At 43.7% G+C, this 23,835-nt stretch overlaps 1 protein-coding gene across 1 annotated transcript in view; it reads right to left on the reverse strand.

Annotated features, from left to right (window-relative positions):
* Nucleotides 1-1,939: 1,939 nt before the first annotated feature.
* LOC148006393 (uncharacterized) overlaps nt 1,940-23,835 on the reverse strand; it is a 40,128-nt gene continuing 18,232 nt past the window's right edge. The window contains exon 4 of the mRNA XM_087655373.1: nt 1,940-3,414. The gene's annotated coding sequence lies outside the window, so the exon portion shown is untranslated. The remainder of the gene's footprint in view (nt 3,415-23,835) is intronic.

Here is a 23,835-nt window from a genome sequence, read left to right on the forward strand (position 1 = left end):
GGAAACACTGAAAGATTTCCTTCTAACCTGAGGAACAAGATAACCGTGTCCAATCTACCAATTCTATTCAATGCAGTACCAGCAGTCCTAGCAAGAATGAGGAAAGGATATTGAAAACGGTCTGTAGGTGACAGGACTGTATGCACAGAAGATCCATGAGAACCAAGTGTGGTGGTGCCCACCTATGAACCCAGAATCTGACAGGCAGACTCAGGAGGAGGAGGACTTAGAGGGCAGCCTGAATTATATAACAAATTTCAAATGAGCCTGGGCTACAGATACGGAAAAATAGACAAACTGAAAGAGGAAACACTGGCATATCCATGGTTTTGAAGATGAACGAAGTAGTCATAAGCCAAAGAATGTGTATGGCAAAAGGAGAGAAATAACTCCCCCGCAGAGCCTCCAAGAGGAATGCTGCCACACAGGCACTAGTGCTTTGCGCCACTGAACTATCCCTGCAGCCTCCCTTGATCATATCTGCTGCCAGTAACGAAACTTGGAATTTAAGACAGTTTTCCAAAAACTTACTGGTGGCTTTGATATGAGCAGCTTTTCAATATCTAGGTGGTTTTTTAAATCATTGTTTTACTCATCATTTATTTGCTTATTTGTTTTTGGACAAGAGATCTTGCTGTTGTAACCCTGAGTACCCTGGAACTTGCAATACAGAACAGGATTATCCTCAAACTTTTGGTATTCTCCCCACCTCTGCCTCCACAGTGCAGGGATTACAGGTGGTGCCACCCTGTATGACTTACTGAACGCTTTGTTCAATAAGATAGGTGGCAACAGGAATCGGTGTGATTCTGTAATATATTACATTGTGCATTGGTTGGGGTATCAGTGTTTCCAAGTGACTAGTGCACAGTGCTAGCAAACTGTGAATGATCCATTCAAAGAATAGGAAGAGTCCAATGGAAGAGCTAGAGGAAGGACTGAAGGACCAGAAGAGGTCACGGACTCCAAAGGACCATGAACAGAGTCAACTAACCTGGACCCTTGGAGCTCTCAAGGTCTGAACCGCCAACCAGGGAGCATGCACATCTGGCCCTAGGTCCCCACACATGTGTAGCGGATATGCAGCTTGGGCACGTTGGCTCCAAACAACTGGAGCAGGGGCTGTCCCTAAAGCTGTTGCCTACATGTGAATCCTGTTTCCCTGGCTGGGCTACCTTACTAGCCTCAGTGGAAGAGGATGAATCCAGTCCCAAAGAGGCTAGATGTACCAGCTAGGTGTGGGGGTTGGGGAGTGGAGACGGATACCCTGGGGGTTCCACCCTCTCTGAGGAGAAGGGGCGACATAGAGGGAGAGACTGTGTAAGGCAGCAGGGAAACTGGCAGCAATTTGGACAAAAAGGGAGTAAATAAATAAGAAAATACTAAAGGAAAAAAGTACATTGAGTTCTTTCCCCTTTTCTCCTACATATTTGCATGAGTCTGGATTTTCTCCGCATGTTGTACTGAACCTCAGGAACTTAAAACTGCTCAGTCCAGATGCAGCTATTAAAAATCCAGGAGGAGTGGTAACACACATCTGTAGTCCCAGCACAGGGTTCGGGGGGTGGGGAGGTAGAGGCAGGTAGACAGATCTCTGTGAATTTGAGGCCAGTCTGGTCTGTCTAGTAAAGTGTGGTCTACATAGTGATTCCTAGGTCTGTCTCACAGTAACACACACACACACACACACACACACACAAACACACACATACACACACACATACACACAAACACACACACATATACACACACAGACATGCACACACACAGACACACAAACATACACACACACATATACACACACTGACATGCATGCAATCACACACACACACACACACAGAGGCGCACACAGACACAGACATGCACACGCACACACACACACACACACACACACACAAACACACAAAGAATTCAGATGCATTCTATTGAAGCCAGACATTACAGAACACTATAAAATAATGTCATTTATACTCTAAATTATGTTTTCACCTTATAAGCACAGTTATTTCTCATAAAAACCCACCACATATGTAAATGCATATGGCTTTTTATTTTCCTCAGATTAATATCAGTTTTTAGTTCTAAGTTCTCAGATGAGAAGTATTTATAGATGTGACCCACATACACAAACTCTTCCAATATCTTCAATAACTTAGAGAATTTCAAGAAAACATCTGAATATCTTCGTTGAAGACTTCTCCTTAGGCCTCAGGTTGCCCAACTCTGCTCTACTATGAGTGGCTCATGTTTAACCTGGGAGCTATGGGGATCGGCTGGGGCTTAAGTCAAGTTCAGCTCACCCCTTCTGCCTCCTGTACCTGGATTCTGGCAGCCATCGTCACCCAAAGCAATAGGGAAGTGGAAACGCATGGCTTTCACGTAAGGCACAGTGACCAGCCAGATGGGATTCTGTTGAATTAAATCTAACATTCACATGGGTGCCTTTGCTAACTTTTCATATGTGCCGCTAAAAATTCTACACGGCTCCTTTTGACCCTTTCCCAGATGGAGTCCTAACGAGTCCCTCCTTGTGTCCCTTCTCAGGTGAGTCTGGCCTTCCTCACTTCCCACACCTCATTACCTGCTGGATTTGATGGGGCTCTGGTTGTTCCTGTCCTTCTAGTCGTGGTGCTAAAGTGGTTCTCTGAAGGGAGAAGGGAGGACAAAAGGAAGCAGATTGTAAAACACAGGGGCTGCTTTATGGTTTACAGAAGTCACATCGTGACAATGGTCTCGGTATAGGTCCCCGAGGCCATTGTGGGGATCACACTGAAGAATCATAAAAAGTCATGGGTTCTGAAGCTAGAAATGCACATCAGTGGGCAAGAGTCACTGTTGCTCTAGTACTGGACCCAAGTCAAAGCCGGCCTTGTTGGCACAGAGAATTTCAGGACAACTCGGGCTGAATCAAGAGACCCTGTCTCAAAACAAAACAGTGAGAGGAATGAAATGGGTTGGAGTTCTCTTTTTGTACAACAGAAAAAAGGTGAAGGCAGATGCATGTTCTCTTGTGGTTTCCACATAATGAAAATTATGAAATTTTCTAAATGTAAAAGGAAGATGAGGGGTTGGGGACTTAGCTTAGTGGTAGAGCGCTTGCCTAGGAAGTGCAAGGCCCTGGGTTCGGTCCCCAGCTCCGAAAAAAAAAAAAAGAACCAAAAAAAAGAACCAAAAAAAAAAGGAAGATGACACACGTATGACAAAACGACACAAGCCTTGCACAACAGAACAAACAGGTAGATGGAGGTTCAGCTAGTCTCATATGCGTGTACTTTTCTGAAGGCAAGATTGTCAGTGTGGTGCATGGCTGACAACTTGTGTTTGCTTGGTGGACTTGTTTGTTTGAGTCACGCTTTACTGAGGAAGTTTCTTTCAGTGCATCCTCCAGATTAAAATCATCCAAGTCTCCGTATCCTGCAAAGAAGAAGACAATTTTAAGTTAGTTTTTAGGTAGTTTTAATTTTTAGGTAGTTTTTAAATGAAGGAAGGAGATTCAAGACTTGTGTGTGAGCTGGATGATGGCTTAGGGGCAGCTAATTTGAAAGAGGAAACCTTTCCTCAGCAAAGGCAAAGAGTGATACTCTGCACCTACGTAGGCAAGAAATAAATATATTTTTTACTTATTTAATATATGCTATTAATATGATACACATACACAAACACACACACACACACAAAATCAACGAGTGTGCAAGAATCCTTGGAGATCAGAAGAGGGCATCGGACCCCCTAAAACTGGACTTAGAGTCATCTGCGAGTTATCGTGTGAATGCTGGGAACTGAATCCAGGTCCTCTCGAGAGCCTCTCTACTCCCAGAAACTGGGAGTCAGCAGACGTTCTACTACAGGCGCAAGGCAAGCCTGGTATGCACAGCGATTTCAAGTACAGCTTGGTGTACGTGTCAAGTCCTAGGCCAGCCAGGGCTACACGCTGAAACCCTACCTCAAAGAAGAGGAGGAAGGTATATCATGAAGGAGGCCTCTTGAAGATAGAAACGGACTGGAGTGAAGCAGCTCTAAACAAGGCAGGGCAAGGATTTTAGTTCCAGTCTAGCTACAACCTACCCTGTGACTCTTTACTGCACACCATTTTCTTTAAGGACTTTTGTCCCTTCCAACAGCTCAAAGTATGGTCCTCCATGAAGTCAGTCACTGCTAACCCCTTCCTACAGTGAGAAGGTAGACTTGTAGGGCACATAAAACTTAACAAAATGCCTCTGGTTCCTCGGGCTACCTGTAAATTGTTCAGAGTGCTCTATGTCTACAGCTTTGGTGAGCTATCATCCATGCTGGGATGGAACTTCAAAACCAAACTTTGTAGATGTATGTGCAGGTGTGTGTGTGTGTGTGTGTGTGTGTGTGTGTGTGTGTGTGTGTGTGTGTGTGTGTGTGTATGTTTCTATGTTTAGGTTCACACACACCTTTGTGGGTATTTGAAGGCCTTTCTTTTTTTGAGACAGAATCTTTCATACATACACAGAACATAGCAATTAAGTCAAGTCAGCTTGCTACTCACTGCCAAGGATCTGCTCTCCCCCTTTCACCAACAATGAGAGCACAAGTGTGTGCCACTAGCATTGGCTTGTCACGTGGGTGTTCGGTATTGAGCTCAGACTCCTGTGCTAATGCAGCAATCACTTTATGGACTGAACCCTCTCCCCAGCCTCTGTGGTGAGCTTTTGGTGATGCAGCTGCCTTTCAGTCACACAGTTCCTTCTCAGTAACTAAGCCTCAATAAATTAATTGATTTACCAAGCTAATAGACATGCCAAAGTGGATGAAAGCCTGTGAAGCCTCAACTCTACACAAAGAACTACATGCAACTAAGAAATGCTGAGACTTTGATAGTCTTCCCCGGGGAAGAGCAGGTCAATTTTTACCCAATACCAAGTAGTCAGTACTGAAAACATAAACATACAAGCAACATTAGACAGGTTGAATAGGTTATATTTATGTATGTAGGAAAATCTATACATAGTTGCATGTAACAACAATTAATGAAAAAGGAGGTCGTGGACTTGAAAGAGAGCAAGCAAGAGTAGATGGGAGTCATTTTAACATTTTATTTTATTTTATTTTCATCCTGTGTATGTGTGAATGCCCAAGGCAACCAGAGGCATCAGAGCCTGTGAGCTAGAAGTCCAGGCAGTTGTGAGCCGTCTGCCAAGGGTACTAGGCACCAAACTCAGTTCTTCTGGAAGAGTAAAATACACTTCCAAATACTGAGCCATCTCTCCAGCCCACATGGAAGGGTTTGGTGGGAGGAGAAGTGGAGGGAATGGAGAAATGTTGGGATTATGTTATAATTTCAAAAGTAAAAGTGATAATATTTAAAACACACTTAAAGCATCATGTTCCTTCCCCCCCCCCCAAAAAACAGAGAATCATTATGTCCTGGCTATCACCCCACATCCCTGTGGGATCACTGGGTAGATGAGTTCTAACATTTCTGCACAAAGAATGCCCAAGAGGCCTGAGGCAAGACACCTGTGGTAGAGCCGCTGAGACACAACCCCACTGTACACTCAACATGTTTGTCACACTTAGACCTGTGTTGTGAGTAACATAGATATTACCAAATGAGACACATGCAAAAACATGAATACCAGACCTGTGCAAAAATAGCAGAACCCAGGCTACAAAAGAAGAAGACTGCATGCACAGTCCATTTAGCTTACTGTGTGCTCATTAACCACCACTTAGTGGAAGGAAAAAGTACTTAGGCCCCTGCAATGGGTCTGAGTCATTTCAGCTGACCCCGCACTTAACACACATATTGTGGAATTTTCATTTCTGGTTTTCATAAGATCGTACACTGTTTTTAAATCCATATATGGAAGTTGTCTAGATATGATCTTTTCTGAGAATCTATTGTGGTTTTACGTAAAATAAAAACAGTGTGACATCACGACACAATGCTAATGATGTAATGTTCAATTTCCTGTAATGCATGCAGTCCCTCAGGGGTGTTCTCATTTCGAGTGTCAGGGCATACACAGTTGATACTTTATGAGGCAGAAATAACTATAAGATGTAACTAAACTAGCTTCTAAGGTATTGGAGATACAGTTATTTTTTTTTCTTTTCTTTTTTTCGGAGCTGGGGACTGAACCCAGGGCCTTGCGCTTCCTAGGCAAGCGCTCTACCACTGAGCTAAATCCCCAACCCCTGGAGATACAGTTATTATCTTGTATTATCTGGACAGGCTTAAAGTGAGTTCTGGGGTCATGATAAGAAGAGAAGAGTGATAATCAGACAACATGTATTCAGTGGATCAGGGGAAGGAGCCATGATCCATGAGATGAAGACACAGTTCACAAAACAAAAAGAAACAAAACAAACAATAAGAACAAACTCAGGAAAGGCAAAGAAACTAGAGCCTTCAGAGGAGGACAACGCTGCTAAAGCTGAACTTTATTCTAGTGGGAATCTTTCAGCCGCCTAATACCCAAAATGTTAATGGATGGATTTGTGTTGCTTTAGGCATCTAAGTTCAAGGCAGAAATAGAGAGACTATTTCCCCCTTTCTCCTATGTATATAACAATCCATCACAGGCCTGGAGTACAGTAAGAACATTGTATTCTTTGCCTGAAAGAAGTTTCCACAGCAGGTGACATCTGTTTAAAATAAACCATGTGCTCGCCTTTGTTCTTCTGAGGTCTGCAGTATTCATTGGGAAATCTTTCCACATCCTATTAAGCTAACTCTTGAATGTCACACTTTAACAAGCAAATATTCTTTTTGTAAAAAAAAAAAAATGGAGTCCTACTTATAATTATGTATATTCTAACTGGGCAATATGACTGTCAAAGGCCTTAATTGAGTTTCATAATTCACACCTAGTGTATTATTAGGCCTTTGCTACACATTGGCATTTGTGAACATTGTACCATGACCCTCTCGTCTGCACAGCTTCTTGTAATTACTGTGATTACAAAGGATTTGTGAAAGCTGAGGTTGAAAGATCCCAGAAGAAACTAGACTATGGGGGGAGGGCGGCAATGGGGGGAGGGTTGGGAGGGAACACCCATAAGGAAGGGGAGGGGGGAGGGGGATGTTTGCCCGGAAACCGGGAAAGGGAATAACACTTGAAATGTATATAAGAAATACTCAAGTTAATAATAAAAAAAAAAAGAAAGAAAGAAAGATCCCAGAAGAGAGACCCTTTCTAAAGTCGCGGGAAATCGCGGACCCCAGACACAGAGAGACCATTTTGGATGTAATAAGCAAAGGCGAGGTTTATTACAGAGTTCTATTACAGGGATCTACGGATTGACACGTATCCGGCGCAGGAGACAGAGGTGTCGACCCCGAAGCTCAAAAGTCAGGGGTTTATATAGGGAAGGCTAGGGGGTTTGGCGCGGTTACACACAATTGGCTAATTTCTGGCGCAACTATAAGTGATTGGCTCATTTAAACATGGCAGTGAGATTACAGCACAGCAGGAGAGTACGTATTGACTGGAGCATACAGGATTTTGGGAGCTAGGGGCGTATCAGGGTTTGAAGGACATCTGGTTAAGGTGTGACTCTGAGTAAGCTGGGGGAGGTGCCTTTCTGCCAGATGGTTTGGGTCAGTCCTGATAACTGAGGCTGGTTCCTGCACTCCTTTTCTTTATCTTTATGGTCTGTTAGTCCTAGCGGCAGGGCGGGGCTGCCTGGACTTGCTTTTCACAGTGTTTAGTCCTGAGTCTGAATTTTGAAACTTATTCTTTTAACTTCATATTTTTAAACCTTAAATCTGTATAATTTTACTTTCAAGGTGACAAAGAATGGCATTCCACTCACCTGAGAGACACATCCTTTGCTCACACTAATCTAAATCCAGAAGAAAGGCTTCCAAGTTATCACATCTATCCACAGGAAACTGTTCTTATATTTTAGTGAGATACAAAGTAGTTAAGAATGGGGTGGGGGGGGGAAGGGGAAGAAGGATTCCATTCAAATCCAGGAACACTCAGGGGCATTGCTCGGCTGATATTTTGAACTCTGGGGAATTCTATTTTGGGGAATTGGAAAAAATTATTATTTCTTTTCAAATTTTAAGTTATCCAGTTTATTGTACAGTTATCTTCTGCATAAAAAACAGAAACCCTGATAACCTGAACTCAATTCCTCGAACCAATGTAGAGATGGGAAATTATCAACTCCATAGCTATTCTTGGACTTCCACAGGCACCATTGTACATATCAATCTCTCTTTCTGTGTGTGTGTCTCTCTATCTCTCTGTCTCGCTGTCTCTCTCTCTCTCTTCTTACACATATACATACACATACACATAAATGTACACACTCTTGTGCATGCACGCGCATGCACACACACACACACACATATGCACACACATATGGCCCATACATATACAGCCACCCATATAGACAAGATGGATGAAGCAAAGAAGTGCAGACCGACAGGAGCTGGATGTAGATCGCTCCTGAGAGACACAGCCAGAATACAGCAAATACAGAGGCGAATGCCTGCAGCAAACCACTGAACTGAGAATAGGACCCCCGTTGAAGGAATCAGAGAAAGAACTGGAAGAGCTTGAAGGGGCTCGAGACCCCATATGTACAACAAAGCCAAGCAACCAGAGCTTCCAGGGACCAAGCCACTACCTAAAGACTATACATGGACTGACCCTGGACTCTGACCTCATAGGTAGCAATGAATATCCTAGTAAGAGCACCAGTGGAAAGGGGAAGCCCTGAGTCCTGCTAAGACTGAACCCCCAGTGAACTAGACTGTTGGGGGGAGGGCAGCAATGGGGGGAGGGTGGTGAGGGGAACACCCATAAGGAAGGGGTGGGGGGAGGGGGATGTTTGCCCGGAAACCGGGAAAGGGAATAACACTCGAAATGTATATAAGAAATACTCAAATTAATAAAAAAAAAAAAAAGAAAGAAATAGTCTGACAAGACTTCCTAAAAGCTGCCTGCAAGCTAGTCTTCTCCTATCTGCCCTTGGAAGATGTTGAACTCTCAGCTTCTCCAGCCCCCTATCTGTGTGGACACTGTCCTGCCCCCACCCTGATGATAACGGACTGAACCTCTGAACCTGTAAGCTGGCCCCACTTTTTCCTAAAAGCAGGAAACATAGAGGTTAGCAAGGAAAAAGACAATGGACAAATGGGTTCTGTCTTTGATTAGAGTACTGAGCACTCCTTGAAGGAGGAGATAGTGAAGATACACTATTTTACACCTATCCTGTGATCAAAAATTATTACACAGATCAATAAGGAGGCAACAGAGAATCATTGATAGAGTGTGTGTCTAGCACACACAAGGTCATGGTTTCCAGCATCAGTACACAAAAGAATGGAAAGAAGAGAGGGAAAATGGAGGAGGGTGTGGTTGAAACATTAGAAACTATAGTGTGTCAAATGACTATCTTTCCAGTATCTTTTTCTCCCTCAATGACCTGCTCCTCCTCACACTGTACATAGTGTACTAATGAACGTTCATGAACAGATCATAAGCACAAAAACACACATGTCAAACTATTGAAATCAGAGCAAGTTATAATGTGGGATGCCTCAGTAGGTATGGTTTCTAAAACCAAAGATAGATCATTTTCGACTGGTCCTTTAGTTTTTAATCTAATACCTGTCTGCAATTTTCATGTCCTCTTTACATGGGTACATGGGTATGTTACCTTCTTCATCTTCTAGATTTTCCCAGCATTCTCTGCTGACTTAACAGTCAGCCTGTAAGAGAGGGTGTGTGCTCCTGGCACTGTTTGTTGCCAGCCAAGGCAGGCTGGTGTGCACTTGTGTGTTCTTTCTTCACACTCAAGAGAGAGGAAAATGGACTCCCATTTTGGAGTGTTTTCCTTAGAACTATCTGCAAAAGCAAACAGAATCTTAAAAATCCCTCTGGTGCATTTGTATCTTTGGCCTTTTCAAGAAGGGGTGAGAAGGAAGAGAAAGGACAACTGACTGAGAAGGTTGTTCTCATTCCCACTGCTGGCGAGGGGTTTGATTTCCTAAATATTAATCAAAATCACTCTTGATTATAGCAAAAACAACCTTTGCTATAATTTTAATGTAATTAATGAGAATATATGGTAATTCTGAGAAATCTTGCTCTAGAGATTAAAGAACAGCCTGCCAGGAAACATACAAATAAAGCATTAAAATCAAAATTTGCATAATTAAGTTTCTTCCCTACACTGCCCACCCCACCCCCAGCATCACTAGCTGTGCTAAGTTCTATGAAAAAAGATGTTTAAAGTCAGGTTGGCAAAGCCTGGGTTACCCCCTGAGCCAGAACATCCTTTTCCAATACTGTTTTCGTGTTTTTAAAACTCATGCCTGCCAGACTAACAGATAGCCAGTGACGATTGACCAAAATTACAGAGTGCAGAGGTTTTGAGCCCTCCTTTTAAATTCTTAAATGGAAAAAAAAAAAAAACAAACTGCTTTCCTGCCACTTTGGTACCATACCAATCTGTGTGTCCTGCTCTTTGGAAGTGTCCTGCCAAGTCATAGCCTAAGCAACATATCAAAGCCCCAAATGACAAGCATTGTTTAAGAATACTGGACAGAAAGGCTCCCCCCCTCCAGTACTACTCCTCAACAGAGGCTGTGAAGGCCTCAGCCCAGTCTACCACATGCCCCCTCTATCAGCACAACAAACTCTGGTCCTTTCAGGAGGGTATGAGTTTGTTCCAAAAGAACACACAAAGCAGTAGCCACCTGTTTCCTGAGAATGTAAGGACACTCAGGACAGTGCACACATTACAGGTGTTTGTGCCCTTGGCCCCACCCTCAAAAATATCTTTAACATTTAAAAAAGTCCTGTAAAATGTCAACAGGCCCATTTCCCCCCTTCAATGAGTAGTTCTTCGCTTTGTGATAAGGCTATAGCTGAAAGGTTAACAGTCTTTGATCAGAGGGAACAGAAATCATCATTTTTCATTGTCTGCCTCTATACAAAGAAAAAGCAGAGAAGAGGAAAATGTCAGGGACAGCTGGCCCTGTTTACAGAGAACTTCAAGCTGGATGCCACACACATCTGTATAATTAAAACATTATGTCCTCAAGCATGCATATCTGTACCCTTGGTCTGTCCAAACACCTGGGAAAGAGTAAAAAAAATAAAAAAAGAGCACACGGGTGTCCACAGACACTAGCTAGACACAGGAGGCATTCCAAAGTAGTTCTACCATTTTTCTGTGTTTCAGTCAACATTTATTAGTGATTCAAAGCTCTTCTTGAGTGAATTTGTTTTTCTTATTTAAGCCACGTCTGTTCCTCTGGAAGTTCCTCTTAATCTTAGGAAGAATGGAATGTGCCATGCATTGCTGCTGAGAGTAGAACATGGTAGGAACACTTTAGAAACCCCCAGAAGTTTCTTAAGACATTAAACATATATGTGCTCCATTAGTCAGGAATGCCCCTCCTTGGGCTCTCAGATATGTTTCATTTGTAATAAAAACAAAGCAACTCAAACATCTATTTTCAGGAGAAACACGTGGAATACGGAAAATTACCCAAGAACAATAAAAAGGGTGATGCTGGCCAATCACATATCACTTGTAACACTACTGAGCAGACAGCAACACAGCCATCTTCCATTGCATGACAAGCAGAAGTGCAGGATCACTGGGGCAGTCCAGTCTGCTGAAAGGAATACAAGAAGAAACAGGGTGGGGAGAGAGGAGAAGGAAGGAAGAGAGAAGTAATACTAGAGAAAGATGAGGACAGGTCATCTCCTATGATGCAGTCCAGCTACGCAATGGGCTATCAGTCAGGTGCAAAGGCACAGAGTCCTGAGCCACGCTGCAGCTAGAATGCACCTTGACAGCATGTGTAACTGCAGTCTCTGTGCCTGGGATTATCTGATGGTAGGGACCAAGCAAGTTCTGAACCAAGTGAGGAACAGCCCAGCCCATCTCTCCACTCTCGGACTTCTAGTCTTGTGGCTGGGACAAACACTTGACAGAAGCAACTTACAGAGGAAGGCCTCACACTGACACGGATCTTAGAGGATAAAGTGCATCATGGTGAGGGAAGCCTAACAGAGTGGCTCGGTAAGGGACCACAGGAGTCAGCAGATGACATGTCTCACATCTTAGTGGATCAGGAATTCTGCAGCTCCCATCTGCATCAGTGATGCCCTGTATAATGTGTGCTGAGAAGAAGGATGAGAACTGGCCAAGTATTCAGGGTGTGAGATGGAGAGAGGGAGGTCTTATGTCTTAAGGACCATAAATATACCTGGCTTCCAACCAAAACCTAAGTCTGACTGCCCAAGCACGAAACCAGCTGTGCACATGAGCACGAGGAACTGGGCACTACAATTCCAATGTCAGAAAAGTCTATTCTATTTCAAGCAGTCAAACGGGGTTAGGGAGACCTCTGAGTACCGTTACTGCTGCACAAGCATAAGAGCCTGAGTTCAGGTGTGCAGCAGCCATGTAAAGGCCGGATGTAGTGGTGCTCGGCTGTAAATCTAGCACGGGGTATGTGTTACCTGGCTTACAACCACCCGCACTCCAGTTCAAGGAGATCTGGCGCCCTCTTCTGGCACTGCATTCGAGTGATGCACTTAAGTATGAGCAGCCAAAACAGACACAAAAGTGCAAATAAATAAATATATTTTTTAAAGTAGAGAACAATTGAAGACACATGGTGTTGCCCTCTACCCATGACATGTATGCAGATGTCTTCAGAATTACTGAGCCACAGGATCTCAAAAGTTTACCAACATAACTACAGGTTCACAGAGTTGTAGGAAGCAACATAAGAGGTTTCTTGTGCTTTGCTCAGTTTCCTCCAAAAGTCACATTATGGCAAGACATAGTCTATCATCACAATAAAAATACGGAAATTCTCACAACCATACACTGGGTTTAGACTTCCACTAAACGACTTACCTTCGTTCATTGGAGAATGTTTGCTCATCCATACTTTTGTCAAATGTGTCATGTGACCCTACCACAGTCCAGGCAAAGAACAGTTACATCACTATACTGGCCCCTTCTCCTCACCTCTGATTAACACACATACTTGTCTCTACCTCTCCTAGGTCTCCATCCACTACCCACCTCAGACCCCAAATGACCACTAATTTGCTTTTTGCCTCCATAGTGAGGTAATTCCAACAAAGTAATACTTGTGGCATCGTACTGCTTGAAGTGTTTAACACTGTCTGAGTCCATTCACCCCAACTGTGAAGCCATCTCTCCCAATGGAGTGCACCAAGTGATTGTTACAGTTCATTCCATTGTCTGGGACATATGCGTTCATTCCAGTACCAGGCAATTTCAAATAAAGCTGTTATGAAAATTCATGAATAAGAAGCCTGGTGAGGCAGAGAGCTACCATATAAAAGGAATCAGAGAATAAGAAGACACACAAACCATCTTCTTACTTCAACTTCCCCACTATGCCTGGTTCAAAACAAAATCACTATAGCTCTGCGCTTGTGAATGGAAAATTTGGTATTTATCTGTTCTTCCTTCCATTGAACTGAAAAACACCTACCCTCTTGCACGTCCTAGGGATATAACAGTAAATAAAACAGACCAAAATGGAGAGTATTCTGTAACTATACATTTCAAAAACTTGGTCAAAACCAAGCATCCTGACACATTCCTAGGCTACACAGCAAAACAAAACATGGATGGAGGAATGTAGCTCAGTCAGTGAAGTGTTCCCTGTCTCCCTCTCTCCATCTCTGTCTGTCTCTGTCTCTGTCTCTCTGTCTTTCTGTCTCTCTGTCTTTCTGTCTCTCTGTCTCTCTGTCTTTGTTTCTCTATCTTTGCCTCTATCTTTCTGCCTCTCTAGCTCTCTCTTTCTCGTGTGTGTGTGTGTGTGTGTGTGTGTGTGTGTTTATGTGAGTATAGACTAGAGACTATGGGTCATCCATCATCAGAAGCTGTTCATGTTATACATACACACACAAAACTTTAGAAAGTAGTTAAGGTTGTTACTGCTAATTTCAATATGAAAAAAATCTTAAGTTTTCTCAGGCATCAATATTCATGAGTTAGAGAAATGGAGGAGGAGGAGGAAAAGATCCTATTCATAACAGGAATCTATACTATACAATGCTCGGCAACACCGCTGTGGGAAATGAAAATGAATAAGATTATGAAAATAAACCCAAAGTTAAAAGAATCACATAGATCACATTTGAATGGGAAATATCAATAATGTAAAAGAAAATTACATCTTATAAGATATTTTAAATTATGCATATAGGGGCCAAGGGGTTAAATCTGTATTAGTGCAGTCCCTACAGAGAGGGCCTTAGATCCTCTGGACCTGGAGCTGTGGTGGTTGTAAGTGACCTGACCGGGGTGCTGGCAACTGATTTCCAGCATCTGCATGGCTGCTTATATCTGTAACTCCAGTGCCAGGGGATCGAACACCTTCCTGACCTCTGAAGGCGCAAAGCACCACATGATACACATCCATGCATGTAGGAAAAATATTTCTAGTGTTTAAATAGTAAAAAATAAATCTAAAACAATATTTTAAAGCCCAAGGTAGGCCAGGCATAGTGGGGCAGGCCTCCAGTGGCAGCACTGTAAACCCTAAGGCGGAGGGTTGAGATTTCATGGCAGACTGAGCAACAAAGGAAGATCTTCTCTAAAAAATAAAAAAATCAATGGCAGTGGGGAGGAATACTAATAGCATTTAAAACTTCGAAAATTTTATTCTCAGCTGTACGTGGCAAAAACTTGCAGGCAAGTAGATCTCAAAAACAAAGCATAATTTTAGAAAGACAAGGTTGGGGCTGTGCATAGAGCTCAGAAGCATTTGGCTAGTAAGCGACTATGCTAGGTTCAATCCCTTGTTTATATTATATTCTCTTGGTTTTGTTGTACTAGATTATAAACTGAGAGCAAAGAAGAATATTTTACATCCTTGTCTGTTAACACAAAGTTCATGACTTGATAAACAAAAGATACTGACTTTTTAAAATAAGTCAATAAAGAAATTATCAGTCCTTTCATACACTGCTTAAGATTAGGGCAAACAATAGGAATGACTTGGATAGACAGACAGACAGACAGACAGACAGACAGACAGACAGATCAATAGATAGAAATTGTAATGATAATGAAAAAAATGAAAAAAATACAGCAAAGGAAACAGGAAAAAAGAGCATTGTGGGGGCTGGGGATTTAGCTCAGTGGTAGAACGCTTGCCTAGGAAGCGCAAGGCCCTGGGTTCGATCCCCAGCTCTGAAAAAAAGAACCAAAAAAAAAAAAAAAAAAAGAGCATTGTGAGCAGGAACCAGGAGAAAATATACACAAGGAACTGAGCCAAAGGCTTGACCAGGCAATTCATTAAAGAAGAAACTATCTTAGACAACCCCGTAGTAATTGGAAGCATGTAAACTAAATATAATTACAAATAAATAATTATAATATAATTGTATAATAAATGTCTAAATCTTGTGGGTTTAGATCATGACAAAGTTGACAAGTGCTGACAAGGCCATTACACAATGGCTACTTTAGTACACTGCTGGTGGCCAGAACCAAAACAGCCACTTCAGGAGACAGTCGGGTATCACTTCATAACAATAAAGTGATAAACACTGTGCACAGCAGAAACCACTCTCCTGAGTATAATTTTGCAAAGGAAGCATCAAACTTTTTGGTTTTACAACCCTAGATGCTAAAACACTTGAAGACCTTCATGTGCTTTTTAAATATGGTTTCTGACTATTGATATTTATCATATGACAGGTTAAAATGGATTTTTAAGGCATGAGACAGAGTGCATCTTCCACTAGCCATCAAAGTACATTTTTTTAAAACTTTCGTTATAAAAGATTTTCAAATTAAACAACAAACAAACAACAACAAAACCAAAAATAAAATAAAAGTCATCATGCACTGAGACTGGCGAGCCCTAACATCTACCCATTTCAGTGACTTGCTATACAGTTAGGACAGCCAAAGCTCACCAGAGTCCAGGGTAGGTCTGAGATGAGTGGAGCTGACACCAACCCACAAAGATAGCCCCTGACCTCAATTCTTCCAACACATCTGTACTAAGGCAGCAAGGAAAACAAAAAACCTTGGTGTTTGAGTATATTGAAATCAAGAGAGGGAACTATAAAAAAAAACAACAACAAAAAACACATCTGCAAGCTGTCCGAAACCTTTATCCTTGCATTTCAGAGCAGAAGCAGGAGGGGCTTATAAGTTCAAGACTTGCCTGACATACACACAGAGATCCTGTCTCTGAAAAACTCTGCCAAGGTCTAGGGTGTGTCTTGGCAGTAGTAGAGCACCTGCGTGATATGTACAAGGCTCTCCTCCTTCCCAGCCCTAGAACCACACACATATAGAGATATCTCAAGAGTCATGAGATAGACATCTTTGTCAATATCACTGGTTGGCACACACTGGACGCTCTCTGCAAGGCAAGTGAGCAGGGTGCTGTTAAGAAGTACAAGTCACCCCCACCCTAATTTTCCTTTGTCTCTCTACTAACCCTCCGAGTTCCCGATGAAAGTGGCCAGAGAGTCTCCTGGGAAGCTCTCCAGATGCTTTTGCTGCAGGTGGCCTCAAGGCCAATTTTCAAAATGACTGCTTTTTCCAAGGTTTTTCCCAAGGTACACTGCTGGGGACAGCTGTTATCACTAATACTTGGCTAGGATTTTAACATCCTAGTGTTTTCATACCAGCCCTACAGTTCCAGAAAATCTTAGACCCTCACCTCTAGGCCCAGAGCAGCCAGGTCTCCCTATTCCTACCCAGAAGCCACACCTCAGGCCAGCCAGGTAGAGACAAAGTCGGTCATGCACAGAGCGACCCCCAGGCAGCAGGGCGGGGTCCCCGGGTGCCCCAGCCCTCACTCACCTTACCTGTCTGGACCAGGATGGCCAAGGAGAAAACGAGGTAAAGGAGGAGAGCAGTGAGCCTAGCCACCATGGCTGGGAGCAAGTACAGGGCCCCAGAGGAGGACAGCTATCCCAGGAGGGCCTGAGAAGTGGGTGGGGAGGAGGGGCAGGAGAGGAGGAGCCTATCACAGCTGCAGGACCCCCACAACAGCTAGAACCACTTAAGCAGCTTGGCCACAGTATGGGGGTGGGACATGGGGGGGTGGAGGTGGGGCTAACAGACACCCTTGGGTCGCCTGATCTGGATTGGGTGGTGTGTCTACTTGCTGCCCACAGAACTCTCCCCATCCTGCGTCACTATGGGAATGTCAGAAGCGGCCTGCCTGCGAGTATTAGAAGCCAGGGGGTGAGAAACAGCAGTGGAGACTGTGCTCAGAAATGGCCACCTGTGAGACCACCACACCCTGGCCCAGAGCTTTCGACCTGGCCGCACCTTCCTCCTCTACTTCAGTTCTCCCAGCTTCGAGGACCCCAGCACCTCAGCAGCGCTTGCTACTCCAGGTTGAAAGCTGCAACAAAATCCCTGCCTCAGACTAAAAGAACTGGTCTGTTTGTGTAGCTGCTGGGAACCAGGTGGAAGCTGAGGATCAGGGCAGGCAACAGGGAGGGTGAGCTCAGTCCAGAGTAAAAGCTGTACGGAACAGTTCTCAAGGCTTGAGTTAGGGATGGCCTTAGTGAAGGGAAAGTTCACAGCTGCTCAGTCTACTGAGACTAACAAATGCACTACAGCCTTTCCCCATGAATCTCTCTCTCTCTGCAAATGGAGCCCACCTCCCTGGCGGTGAGAATACAGATACTCTCTGCTGTGACAACCAAAAACCTACTGCAGCCTGGAATTGAAAGCTCCCAATATGAGCAGGGCTGCAGCCAGCTCTCAGGACAAAGAAACACTGCCCAGGGTGGCAGCATGGAACCTGTCTATACCATCATGCTGCATAAGCTGCCCTGGGGCCACTTCAGAGCACCTCTCCTATTCCTATGCCTATGGGGCCTATACAACACATATACATATGCACAGGCAGGCAGGCAGGCAGGCGTGCACAGACACACACACACACACACACACACACACACACACACACACACACACACCCTAATGAAAACAATACTAAAAAGAAGAGAAATTTTCTGAGCCTTTAACAAAATCCTAATTCCCTGACTCAGCAAACAAAATCCTATATGCTTAAAGGGGAAGTTAAAATTTATTGAGAAGGGTGCTCTCTATTCAGAAAATAAGGTTCAAACAGCATCAGTCTTCAAACTACACAACAGAGCTGCGGGGTAACTCAAGTCCATCCACTACCAGAAGCTGCGCATTTCCTACCTTGAGCTGGTACTAGAAGGTCTCAGCCCCATGTCAACAGCTGCCCAGAGTAAGCCCACAGCTGCTGGATAAACCTCCGGGAGAACAGTGTTTCCTCTGAACATAAATAATAACAATTACATGTTTCTATGCTTCACACAGCTCACCAAACATTCTTCCTTAAGGGCTAGGCTTTCCCACACATGAACTTGTACACATGAACACACATAAATATTTTTTAAGTAAAATTTAAAAGTATTTTTCTCCTCTAAGACTTAGAAGCTTCCAGTTGGACAATCTCCCCCTGAAAGTCTTTTTCATAAACATTCTAGCATTTAGATGTCAGCATTGACTACATTTGGCAGCTGATTAAATACCACAGATCATGTCCCTTCTGGGTTATGCTGTTACCCTCAGTTCCCAGTGACTGGTTCCATTTCAGGCCTTTCTGAGCTCTTAAACAGCTACACACAACCTTTGACACTGTGACACATTATCATCTACAAAGTTCACGCTTCAAGAACCATGACCGATTGCAAAAGAAAACTCTCTGAAGGTTTTAGATCAGTTTACAGTTTTGTGCTGGGCCATAGCCCGCTCCCCCGGTTTCAGACAACTGTACATACAAGCACTTTCCAATAACTGTGTGCTCTTCCTGGGCCAAGAAAATACAACCCCCAACAAAAGGCCACTCAAAAACCCATCTTTAACACAAAATCCCTTTGTTGAAATTTTTGATTCGTGTCTTTAAATCTCTTTAGATAGAAAGAACTCACACTGAATGTTTTAGGAGATTGTTAGAAGAATTTGAAAGTTCTAGAATGTTTAAAAGAAATCCATGCCTTTGGCTTTAACAAAAACAAATGCTCATCAAACTTCATCAAGCAGAAAAGGAGCCAGGAGGCAAAAGCTTTTTAATGAGACTTTCTGTTTTCAGTTTCCCTGTTTTCCAGCCCAGCTGTTCACCCCCCCCATCCTCCAGTTTGCTATGTTTTAAATCCTCTAAAGATTAGTAATGATGGTCTTAATTGTCTTCTGAGGAACAGACTAATGCAGGCAATCAAAACATAACATATACTAACAACAAATCCTGGCAATACGTTTATAAATGAAAATCAGAGACTTGAGGGTGAAATAAGTTGCCTTAGCATGGCCAAGATTCAAACTTGACAACAACGGTCCTCCCCTAACTATTACTCTATACTCTGTTAAACACAAAGTGTTTCCTTCCCTCCTGAACTATTTCTCTAAACAACCCCTGAACCTGCAGAAAATGTCCCAGCAGAACCAGAAGGTCCTCTCTGCTAGGTTAATGTTTTTGTCAATACACGGACAGAAAAACTGTGAACTTGAAATGCTGTGGAGAGAGGTGTGACCTCTGACACGTCCTCCTGGCAGAGATCATTGAGCAGGGAGAGCGGGAGATAGGTGTGGGGGAGGATGAATCTAGGACCAGTTTCCCAGTCCATCAGGGTGGACGAAAAGTTGTTCCCTCTGGGCATTCCCCTGCCTTCTTCCTGCTACCTTTAGTGCTAGTGAGTCACAGAACCAGGTTATGGTGGTTCAGGGGAGGTGAAGGCCACAGCTGTGGGGACAAGAACCAGAACTAATAGCAGACACAGGTGTCTATACCATGTTCTCTCCCTAAGGCTCTTCAGCATGTTTGCCTAAGCCTGCACAGCTAACTACCACAGTCAAAGCTAAATGGCTGTACCCTCCATCCTGCAATGCCTATGAAGCCTCGACATGGCTCACCTTCTCTGAACTTGCAAACCGAAATTTTTCATTACACTTGGGAGGAGAGCTGGATGTATAATCCAGGCTGGCCTACAATTCTCTATATGGCCTAGGCTACTCTTGAACCTAGAAAATCTTTCTGTCTCAGCTTGCCCCAGCCTGTCCCAGCCTGCCTGGTACAGGGATGGGTCCAGGAATGACCATGTCTAGTTTGTCAACTCTGCTATATTTTCTTTAAACAAAACCTCAAATGCCCAGTTTTTCAATGCACTTGCCTTGAGCTTTAGAACTCACGTGGTCATCCAGTCCTACCACATACCTCCCTCCACTCAGGGGTGGCATGTACCGGACTCGGGGTAATTAGGAAGGATTTCTCCTTCCAAAGGAGCGACAGGAACATCTGGCTGTGAAAGCACTGGCCGTGCCTCTGGATAGGACTGGGTGTTTTTGTTCTTAAGGTCTTTCCTGCCTGGAGTTAAGAAAGCTGCATCTGCCTGTGCAAGAGCTGGGGTTCTGGTGCCTACTGGATTCAAAAGCAATGCTGGGTCCTTGAAATCCAGGACCTCTACCTCTCCCACAGGTGGCCCCTGTCTGATTTGACAGACCAAAGAAGCCGATTCTGTTTCCCGGTAGGATGGCCAATTACCAGGTGCTGGGTGTAGCAAAGGAGAAGCGTGATCAGAATCTGGAGACGTGGTGCCAACATTCACAAAGCTGAAATTACCCTTTGATTTGAAAGACACATCAATACATCGATTCTGCTGTGGCCTTCCAGGGCCTCCCCTGGTTCAATTGGTGGGTATTCTACATCCTCTCCATTCTCATTGTGATAATTGCAACTGTCCTCAGTACAGATCTCCAGGGCTGCAGCATGGTGGAAGGAGTGTTCCAGCGCTGAGGAGCAGGCTGTGGAATGGTCACCTCTGACCGTGGCTGGCCAGACATTGTCCAGGGCCAGCCTGCTGCTGATGTGAAAAGCCCACGCCCCAGGAATCCCCAGGTTGCTTACTCTAAGAACAGAGGAAAGAGTGGATTGTAACCAGTCCATTCATCCTCCTTCAGAATTCACATTGAAATCAAAAGACTTTAACGATCAAAGCCAAACTTTCCATGCTATGTCAAACAGAAGCAAAGGTTCTAAGTAACTGAGATAAATACCATACAGGAACTTTGTTATAAGCTGCCTTTTGTCTGTCATTGTGTATGGAACACTAAGCCATCAGGTTATATGTCTGCTCCAGAAGCCCAAATCAAATATTCTGTCAAAATCCTGGCTGTCTTGAGAGCAAACATGGAATGCAAGAATATTTTATGCTTTCTCGACGTGAATGAAAACGTAAATCGGACTCAAGCTTTTTTAAGCTTAAAATTCCTAAAACACTTAAATAGTACTGATTTCTACAAGCCGTGCTTACACCAGTGCTTATCAGTCTTCACTGTGCTCTGCAAGATAGGGGTGGTAGCTCTGCTAGATCTTAGTGAGGAAAAAGTTGGTTTTGAGAGGTTAGCTAATCTTGAGATCATACAGCCAAAAGTTGGCAAACCCACGGCAAGAATTTCATGCTAACAAGAAACTTTGTCTTACAAACATCTCTGTGTACTCTGATTCACATGGACTAATGTATTAATGACAGAGGATGATAGATGTATCAGTACGTTTTAATGACCAAGTCTAAAACAATTTTTGAGCAAAAGTTCAACATGGGTAAGATACAAATGTATTAATCAAAATGAGGCTCAGTATTTGGGAACAGTTCTTCATTTTCTCTGTAGAGTAGACCATGAACCCCTGTTAGTTCCCAAGAATCTCTTTTCTCAGAGGAGTCTCACCAGATAGTCCCAGCTATCCTGAAACTCGAGATCTTCTGTGGGGATGTGGCACTACTCTTGCCAGCTCAGTCACCTACTATCTCAGTGTCAATGGTACGCTTGCTGTGAAGAGGACAGCCATGTGTAAGATGACTTCTAACCCTAAGAGAAAGCTCGGGTTAGGAAGGCTCTGGAAGGCTGAAGGAACGCCCATTCAGAGCCTGCCCCATATGTGGCCCATATATACACACAACGAACTAGATAAGATGGATGAAACAAAGAAGTGGAGGCTGACAGGAACTGGATGTAGATCTCTCCTGAGAGACACAGCCAGAATATGGCAAATGCATAGGTGAATACCAGCAGCAAACCACTGAACCGAGAACAGGACCACCCCATTGAAGGAATCAGAAAAAGGACTGAAAGAGCTTGAAGGGGCTTGAGACCCCATATGAACAACAATGACAACCAACCAGAGCTTCAGGTGACTAAGTCATTACCCAAAGACTGACCCTGGGCTCTAACTGCATAGGTAACAATGAATAGCCTAGTAAGGGCACCAGTGGAAGGGCAAGCCCTTCATTTTGCCGAGACTGAACCTCCAGTGAACATGATTGTTGGGGGGAGGGCGGTAATGGGTGGAGGTTGGGGAGGTGGACACCCATATAGAGTGGGAGGGGAAAGGTGTTAGGGGGATGTTGGCTTGGAAACCAGGAAAGGTAATGACAATTGAAATGTAAATAAAAGTACCCAATTTAATAAAGATGGAGAAAAAAAATGACTCTGGAAAATGGGACCTAGCCAATGATATCAATCCTGTGTTTGCATGAAGTACCAAAGCTCAAATTATCCCAGACAATGTAATTTCCTCAAAAGTCAACAATCAAGAATAAGAGGGAATGGCTAAAAAGAAGTATTAAGATCCACTGAATCATATAACGAGATCTTTGTTCACTGGGGCAAGAATTCATCATTCTAGTCTCGGTTTCTACTGCAATAATGAAGAGAGTTGAGGTTTTCTTCAGTTCTCTATCTCTCTCTCATTCTGTGCACTGTCCACTAGCCACTACCTGTACCCAAATGTATTCACGATACTCTGCTGTACTGGCTGGATTTCGTCACCCTGACACAGACTTGAGAAGAGATTGCCTCAATCACACATGCCTGAAGGCAAGTCTCGGGGAGGGGTGTTTTCTTGGTTAATGATTGGTGGGAGTAAGAGCAGTTCACTATGGGTGATACCACCCTAGGGTACCATCTCTGGTTGTGTAAGAAATCAGGCTGAGTAAGACAGAGGAACCAAGCCAATATTAATGTTCCTCCATGGCTTCTGCTCCAGTTCCTACCTCCTTCTAGGTTCCTGTCTTGCTTTAGTTCCTGCCGTGGCTCCCCTAATGCACTGTGTGACCCAGGACAGTAAACCAAATAGACCCTCTCCTCCCCAATCAGGTCAGTGTTCGTCCCTTCTGTGATTTGTTATATTCAATTGCTAAGGTTTCTTTTCATTTTTTGAGACACAGTCTCATGTAGCTGATGATAACCTTGAGCTTCTCTTCCTCCTGCCTACACCTCCCAAACACTGGGATACCAGGTGTGATACTAAACCCTGTTTGTGTGTCACCAAGGTCAAAATTCTGGGCTTTGTGTCCGGAAGGCAATGTTCTACCAGCAGAGCTTCAACTCTTGCCCTCAGTTGGTGCTTATAGAAGTTAGGGTTGCAAATAAAACACACCACAGAAGACAAAACTCCAGGCTGAAAAAATGACTTAGCAGGTAAAGCCACTTACCTACAAGACCTTAGAGCAAACCCAGAATCCACGCGGTAGGGGGAGAGCACAAACTCTGACAAACTGGATTCCGACCCAGACATCTCCCCAACAGCTGCCTCCAACCCCCAACTCCCACACAGTAATGTAATTATAAAAACTGAAACCAATCAGTAAGAAGAGACCCTGGAGCCCCAGCCCATCCCACAGCAGGGTATTGCAGCTGGGAAACCTCTTGAGTTTGGAAGTGGACAGCTTCAAAGCTTCAAAGAGAAGGAAAATACAAATCATGCAACAGTGGAGCTAAATAAATGCCTTCTAATGAGACATAAATCAATATCCTGGTGTTTGCCAC

The sequence above is a fragment of the Rattus norvegicus genome, chromosome 3 (assembly GCF_021556685.1).
Source record: "Rattus norvegicus strain SHRSP/BbbUtx chromosome 3, alternate assembly SHRSP_T2T, whole genome shotgun sequence".
In the NCBI taxonomy this organism is placed as follows: domain Eukaryota; kingdom Metazoa; phylum Chordata; class Mammalia; order Rodentia; family Muridae; genus Rattus; species Rattus norvegicus.